Raw genomic sequence first — 8,559 nt, forward strand, 5'->3', positions numbered from 1 at the left:
ACTACTTCTCACTGGCTATTACATCAACTTAGAAGCTTCGTCAGTGTTCTACTATGGTGCTTTTAGTGTCTCCGCATACCGCAGCACGCGACATAGCCTTGCAGACGACAAGTACAACCGTTTCAGAGGTAAGAGCGGCCAATGTGACGATCGGGCTTTAAGTCGATTCGATAACAAATTACGAAAACGGACGGATTTCTCAGGTTTCTACTACATATGAACACATTTCACATTCTCCCGTGCAACTCGGCTGCTAGTCCTCCTTTAATGCAGAATCTTAAGGTCCTAGCTCATGTCCAAGGCACCAAAGCCAGCTAAAAAGTCAATAATCGATACCTAAAACTTGAAGTGTACTACTTCTTACTGGCTATTATATCAACTTAGAAGCTTCATCTGTGTTCTACTATGGTGATTTTATTGTCTCCGCATACCGCAGCACGCGACATAGCTTTGCAGACGATAAGTACAACCGTTTCAGAGAAAAGAGGGGCCAATTTGACGATCTGGCTTTATGTCGATTCGATAACAAATGACGAAAACGGACGGATTTCTCAGGTTTTTACTACATATGAACACTTTTCACATTCTCCCGTGCAACTCGGCTGCTAGTCCTCCTTTTGATGCAGAATCTTAAGGTCCTAGCTCATGTAAAAGGCACCAAAGCCAGCTAAAAAGTCAATAATCGATACCTAAAACTTGAATTGTACTACTTCTTACTGGCTATTACATCATCTTAGAAGCTTCATCTGTGTTCTACTATGGTGATTTTATTGTCTCCGCATACCGCAGCACGCGACATAGCTTTGCAGACGATATGTACAACCGTTTCAGAGAGAAGAGCGGCCAATGTGACGATCGGGCTTTAAGTCGATTCGATAACAAATGACGAAAACGGACGTATTTCTCAGGTTTCTACTACATATGAACACATTTCACATTCTCCCGTGCAACGCGGCTGCTAGTCCTCCTTTAATGCAGAATCTTAAGGTCCTAGCTCATGTCCAGAGCACCAAAGCCAGCTAAAAAGTCAATAATCGATACCTAAAACTTGAATTGTACTACTTCTTACTGGCTATTACATCAACTTAGAAGCTTCATCTGTGTTCTACTATGGTGCTTTTAGTGTCTCCGCATACCGCAGCACGCGACATAGCTTTGAGGACGATAAGTACAACCGTTTCAGTTAGAGGAGCGGCCAATGTGACGTTCTGGCATTAAGTCGATTCGATAACAAATGACGAAAACGGACGGATTTCTCAGGTTTTTACTACATATGAACACTTTTCACATTCTCCCGTGCAACTCGGCTGCTATTCCTCCTTTCATGCAGAATCTTAAGGTCCTAGCTCATGTCCAGATCACCAAAGCCAGCTAAAAAGTCAATAATCGATACCTAAAACTTGAAGTGTACTACTTCTTACTGTCTATTACATTCAATTAGATGCTTCAGCTGTGTTTTACTATGGTGGTTTTAGTGTCTCCGCATACCGCAGCACACGTCGTAGCTTTGCAGACGATAAGTACAGCCATTTCAGAGAGAAGAGCGGCCAAGGTGGCGATCTGGCTTTAAGTCGATTCGATAACAAATGACGAAAACGGACGGATTTCTCAGGTTTTTACTACATATGAACCCTTTTCACATTCTCCCATGCAACTCGGCTGCTAGTCCTCCTTTTGATGCAGAATCTTAAGGTCCTAGCTCATGTAAAAGGCACCAAAGCCAGCTAAAAAGTCAATAATCGATACCTAAAGCTTGAAGTGTAATACTTCTTACTGGCTATTATATCAACATAGAAGCTTCATCTGTGTTCTACTATGGTGATTTTATTGTCTCCGCATACCGCAGCACGCGACATAGCTTTGCAGACGATAAGTACAACCGTTTCTGAGAGAAGAGCAGCCAATGTGACGATCGGACTTTAAGTCAATTCGATAACAAATGACGAAAACGGACGGATTTCTCAGGTTTCTACTACATATGAACACATTTCACATTCTCCTGTGCAACGCGGCTGCTAGTTCTCCTTTAATGCAGAATCCTAAGGTCCTAGCTCATGTCCAAGGCAACAAGCCAGCTAAAAAGTCAATAATCGATACCTAAAACTTGAAGTGTACTACTTCTTACTGGCTATTATATCAACTTAGAAGCTTCATCTGTGTTCTACTATGGTGATTTTATTGTCTCCGCACACCGCAGTACGCGGCATAGCTTTGCAGACGATAAGTACAACCGTTTCAGAGAAAAGAGGGGCCAATGTGACGATCTGGCTTTAAGTCGATTCGATAACAAATGACGAAAACGGACGGATTTCTCAGGTTTTTAGTACATATGAACACTTTTCACATTCTCCCGTGCAACTCGGCTGCTGGTCCTCCTTTCATGCGGAATCTTAAGGTCCTAGCTCATGTCCAAGGCACCAAAGCCAGCTAAAAAGTCAATAATCGATACCTAAAACTTGAATTGTACTACTTCTTACTGGCTATTACATCATCTTAGAAGCTTCATCTGTGTTCTACTATGGTGCTTTCAGTGTCTCCGCATACCGCAGCACGCGACAAAGCTTTCCAGACGATAAGTACAACCGTTTCAGAGAGAAGAGCAGCCAATGTGACGATCTGGCTTTAAGTCGATTCGATAACAAATGACGAAAACGGACGGATTTCTCAGGATTTTACTACATATGAACACATTTCACATTCTCCCGTGCATCGCGGCCGCTAGTCCTCCTTTCATGCAGAATCTTAAGGTCCTAGCTCATGTCCAAGGCACCAAAGCCAGCTAAAAAGTCAATAATCGATACCTAAAACTTGAATTGTACTACTTCTTACTGGCTATTACATAAACTTAGAAGCTTCATCAGTGTTCTACTATGGTGCTTTTAGTGTCTCCGCATACCGCAGCACGCGACATAGCTTTGCAGACGATAAGTACAACTGTTTCAGAGAGAAGAGCGGCCAATGTGACGATCTGGCTTTAAGTCGATTCGATAACAAATGACGAAAACGGACGGATTTCTCAGGTTTTTACTACATATGAACACTATTCACATTGTCCCATGCAACTCGGCTGCTAGTCCTCCTTTCATGCAGAATCTTAAGGTCCTAGCTCATGTCCAAGGCACCAAAGCCAGATAAAAAGTCAATAATCAGTACCTAAAACTTGAATTAAACTACTTCTTACTGGCTATTACATCGACTTAGAAGCTTCATCTGTGTTCTACTATGGTGATTTTATTGTCTCCGCATACCGCAGCACGCGACATAGCTTTGCAGACGATAAGTACAACCGTTTCAGAGAGAAGAGCGGCCAATGTGACGATCTGGCTTTAAGTCGATTCGATAACAAATGACGAAAACGGACGGATTTCTCAGGATTTTACTACATATGAACACATTTCACATTCTCCCGTACAACGCGGCCGCTAGTCCTCCTTTCATGCAGAATGTTAAGGTTCTAGCTCATGTCCAAGGCACCAAAGCCAGCTAAAAAGTCAATAATCGATACCTAAAACTTGAATTGTACTACTTCTTACTGGCTATTACATCAACTTAGAAGCTTCATCTGTGTTCTACTATGGTGCTTTTAGTGTCTCCGCATACCGCATCACGCGACATAGCTTTGCAGACGATAAGTACAACCGTTTCAGAGAGAAGAGCGGCCAATGTGACGATCTGGCTTTAAGTCGATTCGATAACAAATGAGGAAAACGGACGGATTTCTCAGGTTTTTACTACATTTGAACACTTTTCACATTCTCCCGTGCAACTCGGCTGCTAGTCCTCCTTTCATGCAGAATCTTAAGGTCCTAGCTCATGTCCAAGGCACCAAAGCCAGCTAAAAAGTCAATAATCAGTACCTGAAACTTGAATTGTACTACTTCTTACTGCCTATTACATCAACTTAGAAGCTTCATCTGTGTTCTATTATGGTGCTTTTAGTGTCTCCGCATACCGCAGCACGCGACATAGCTTTGCAGACGATAAGTACAACCGTTTCAGAGAGAAGAGCGGCCAAGTGACGATCTGGCTTTAAGGCGATTCGATAACAAATGACGAAAACGGACGGATTTCTCAGGATTTTACTACATATGAACACATTTCACATTCTCCCGTACATCGCGGCCGCTAGTCCTCCTTTCATGCAGAATCTTAAGGTCCTAGCTCATGTCCAAGGCACCAAAGCCAGCTAAAAAGTCAATAATCAGTACCTAAAACTTGAATTGTACTACTTCTTACTGGATATTACATCGACTTAGAAGCTTCATCTGTGTTCTACTATGGTGATTTTATTGTCTCCGCATACCGCAGCACGCGACATAGCTTTGCAGACGATAAGTACAACCGTTTCAGAGAGAAGAGCGGCCAATGTGACGATCGGGCTTTAAGTCGATTCGACAACAAATGACGAAAACGGACGGATTTCTCAGGTTTCTACTACATATGAACACATTTCACATTCTCCCGTGCACCGCGGCTGCTAGTCCTCCTTTAATGCAGAATCTTAAGTTCCTAGCTCATGTCCAAGGCACCAAAGCCATATAAAAAGTCAATAATCGATACATAAAACTTGAATTGTACTACTTCTTACTGGCTATTACATCAACTTAGAAGCTTCATCTGTGTTCTACCATGGTGCTTTTAGTGTCTCCGCACACCGCAGTACGCGGCATAGCTTTGCAGACGATAAGTACAACCGTTTCAGAGAAAAGAGGGGCCAATGTGACGATCTGGCTTTAAGTCGATTCGATAACAAATGACGAAAACGGACGGATTTCTCAGGTTTTTACTACATATGAACACTTTTCACATTCTCCCGTGCAACTCGGCTGCTAGTCCTCCTTTCATGCAGAATCTTAAGGTCCTAGCTCATGTCCAAGGCACCAAAGCCAGCTAAAAAGTCAATAATCGATACCTAAAACTTGAATTGTACTACTTCTTACTGGCTATTACATCATCTTAGAAGCTTCATCTGTGTTCTACTATGGTGCTTTCAGTGTCTCCGCATACCGCAGCACGCGACAAAGCTTTCCAGACGATAAGTACAACCGTTTCAGAGAGAAGAGCAGCCAATGTGACGATCTGGCTTTAAGTCGATTCGATAACAAATGACGAAAACGGACGGATTTCTCAGGATTTTACTACATTTGAACACATTTCACATTCTCCCGTACATCGCGGCCGCTAGTCCTCCTTTCATGCAGAATCTTAAGGTCCTAGCTCATGTCCAAGGCACCAAAGCCAGATAAAAAGTCAATAATCAGTACCTAAAACTTGAATTGTACTACTTCTTACTGGCTATTACATCGACTTAGAAGCTTCATCTGTGTTCTACTATGGTGATTTTATTGTCTCCGCATACCGCAGCACGCGACATAGCTTTGCAGACGATAAGTACAACCGTTTCAGAGAGAAGAGCGGCCAATGTGACGATCTGGCTTTAAGTCGATTCGATAACAAATGACGAAAACGGACGGATTTCTCAGGATTTTACTACATATGAACACATTTCACATTCTCCCGTGCAACTCGGCTGCTAGTCCTCCTTTCATGCAGAATCTTAAGGTCCTAGCTCATGTCCAAGGCACCAAAGCCAGCTAAAAAGTCAATAATCAGTACCTGAAACTTGAATTGTACTACTTCTTACTGCCTATTACATCAACTTAGAAGCTTCATCTGTGTTCTATTATGGTGCTTTTAGTGTCTCCGCATACCGCAGCACGCGACATAGCTTTGCAGACGATAAGTACAACCGTTTCAGAGAGAAGAGCGGCCAAGTGACGATCTGGCTTTAAGGCGATTCGATAACAAATGACGAAAACGGACGGATTTCTCAGGTTTTTACTACATATGAACACTTTTCATATTGTCCCGTGCAACTCGGCTACTAGTCCTCCTTTCATGTAGAATCTTAACATCCTAGCTCATGTCCAAGGCACCAAATCCATCTAAGAAGTCAATAATCGATACCTAAAACTTGAATTGTACTACTTCTTACTGGCTATTACATCGACTTAGAAACTTCATCTGTGTTCTACTATGGTGATTTTATTGTCTCCGCATACCGCAGCACGCGACATAGCTTTGTAGACGATAAGTACAACCGTTTCAGAGAGAAGAGCGGCCAATGTGACGATCTGCCTTTAAGTCGATTCGATAACAAATGACGAAAACGGACGGATTTCTCAGGTTTTTACTACATATGAACACTTTTCATATTCTCCCGTGCAACTCGGCTGCTAGTCCTCCTTTCATGCAGAATCTTAAGGTCCTAGCTCATGTCCAAGGCACCAAAGCCAGCTAAAAAGTAAATAATCAGTACCTAAAACTTGAATTGTACTACTTCTTACTGGCTATTACATCAACTTAGAAGCTTCATCTGTGTTCTACTATGGTGCTTTTAGTGTCTCCGCATACCGCAGCACGGGACATAGCTTTGCAGACGATAAGTAGAACCGTTTCAGAGAGAAGAGCGGCCAATGTGACGATCTGGCTTTAAGTCGATTAGATAACAAATGACGAAAACGGACGGATTTCTTAGGTTTTTACTACATATGAACACTTTTCACATTCTCCCCTGCAACTCGGCTGCTAGTCCTCCTTTCATGCAGAATCTTAAGGTCCTAGCTCATGTCCAAGGCACCAAAGCCAGCTAAAAAGTCAATAATCGATACCTATAACTTGAATTGTACTACTTCTTACTGGCTATTACATCATCATAGAAGCTTCATCTGTGTTCTAGTATGGTGCTTTTAGTGTCTCCGCATACCGCATCACGCGACATAGCTTTGCAGGCGATAAGTACAGCCGTTTCAGAGAGAAGAGCGGCCAATGTGACGATCTGGCTTTAAGGCGATTCGATAACAAATGACGAAAACGGACGGATTTCTCAGGTTTTTACTACAGATGAACACTTTTCATATTGTCCCGTGCAACTCGGCTGCTAGTCCTCCTTTCATGCAGAATCTTAACATCCTAGCTCATGTCCAGATAACCAAAGCCGGCTAAAAAGTCAATAATCGATACCTTAAACTTGAATTGTACTACTTCTTACTGGCTATTACATCATCTTAGAAGCTTCATCTGTGTTCTAGTATGGTGCTTTTAGTGTCTCCGCATACCGCATCACGCGACAAAGCTTTCCAGACGATAAGTACAACCGTTTCAGGAGAAGAGCAGCCAATGTGACGATCTGGCTTTAACTCGATTCGATAACAAATGACGAAAACGGACGGATTTCTCAGGTTTTTACTACATATGAACACTTGTCACATTCTCGTATCCAACGCGGGTGCTAGTCCTCCTTTCATGCAGAATCTTAAGGTCCTAGCTCATGTCCAAGGCACCAAAGCCAGCTAAAAAGTCAATAATCGATACCTATAACTTGAATTGTACTACTTCTTACTGGCTATTACATCATCATAGAAGCTTCATCTGTGTTCTAGTATGGTGCTTTTAGTGTCTCCGCATACCGCAGCACGCGACATAGCTTTGCAGACGATAAGTACAACCGTTTCAGAGAGAAGAGTGGCCAATGTGACGATCTGGCTTTAAGTCGATTCGATAACAAATGAGGAAAACGGACGGATTTCTTAGGTTTTTACTACATATGAACACTTTTCACATTCTCCCGTGCAACTCGGCTGCTAGTCCTCCTTTCATGCAGAATCTTAAGGTCCTAGCTCATGTTCAAGGCACCAAAGCCAGCTAAAAAGTCAATAATCGATATCTAAAACTTGAATTATACTACTTCTTACTGGCTATTACATCAACTTAGAAGCTTCATCTGTGTTCTACTATGGTGCTTTTAGTGTCTCCGCATACCGCATCACGCGACATAGCTTTGCAGGCGATAAGTACAGCCGTTTCAGAGAGAAGAGCGGCCAATGTGACGATCTGGCTTTAAGGCGATTCGATAACAAATGACGAAAACGGACGGATTTCTCAGGTTTTTACTACAGATGAACACTTTTCATATTGTCCCGTGCAACTCGGCTGCTAGTCCTCCTTTCATGCAGAATCTTAACATCCTAGCTCATGTCCAGATAACCAAAGCCGGCTAAAAAATCAATAATCGATACCTTAAACTTGAATTGTACTACTTCTTACTGGCTATTACATCATCTTAGAAGCTTCATCTGTGTTCTACTATGGTGCTTTCAGTGTCTCCGCATACCGCAGCACGCGACAAAGCTTTCCAGACGATAAGTACAACCGTTTCAGAGAGAAGAGCAGCCAATGTGACGATCTGGCTTTAAGTCGATTCGATAACAAATGACGAAAACGGACGTATTTCTCAGGATTTTACTACATATGAACACATTTCACATTCTCCCGTACAACGCGGCTGCTAGTCCTCCTTTCATGCAGAATCTTAAGGTCCTAGCTCAAGTCCAAGGCACCAAAGCCAGCTAAAAAGTCAATAATCGATACCTAAAACTTGAATTGTACTACTTCTTACTGGCTATTACATCAACTTAGAAGCTTCATCTGTGTTCTACTATGGTGCTTTTAGTGTCTCCGCATACCGCAGCACGCGACATAGCTTTGCAGACGATAAGT

Source organism: Schistocerca gregaria, unplaced genomic scaffold (assembly GCF_023897955.1).
Source record: "Schistocerca gregaria isolate iqSchGreg1 unplaced genomic scaffold, iqSchGreg1.2 ptg000378l, whole genome shotgun sequence".
NCBI classification, from domain to species: Eukaryota; Metazoa; Arthropoda; class Insecta; order Orthoptera; family Acrididae; genus Schistocerca; species Schistocerca gregaria.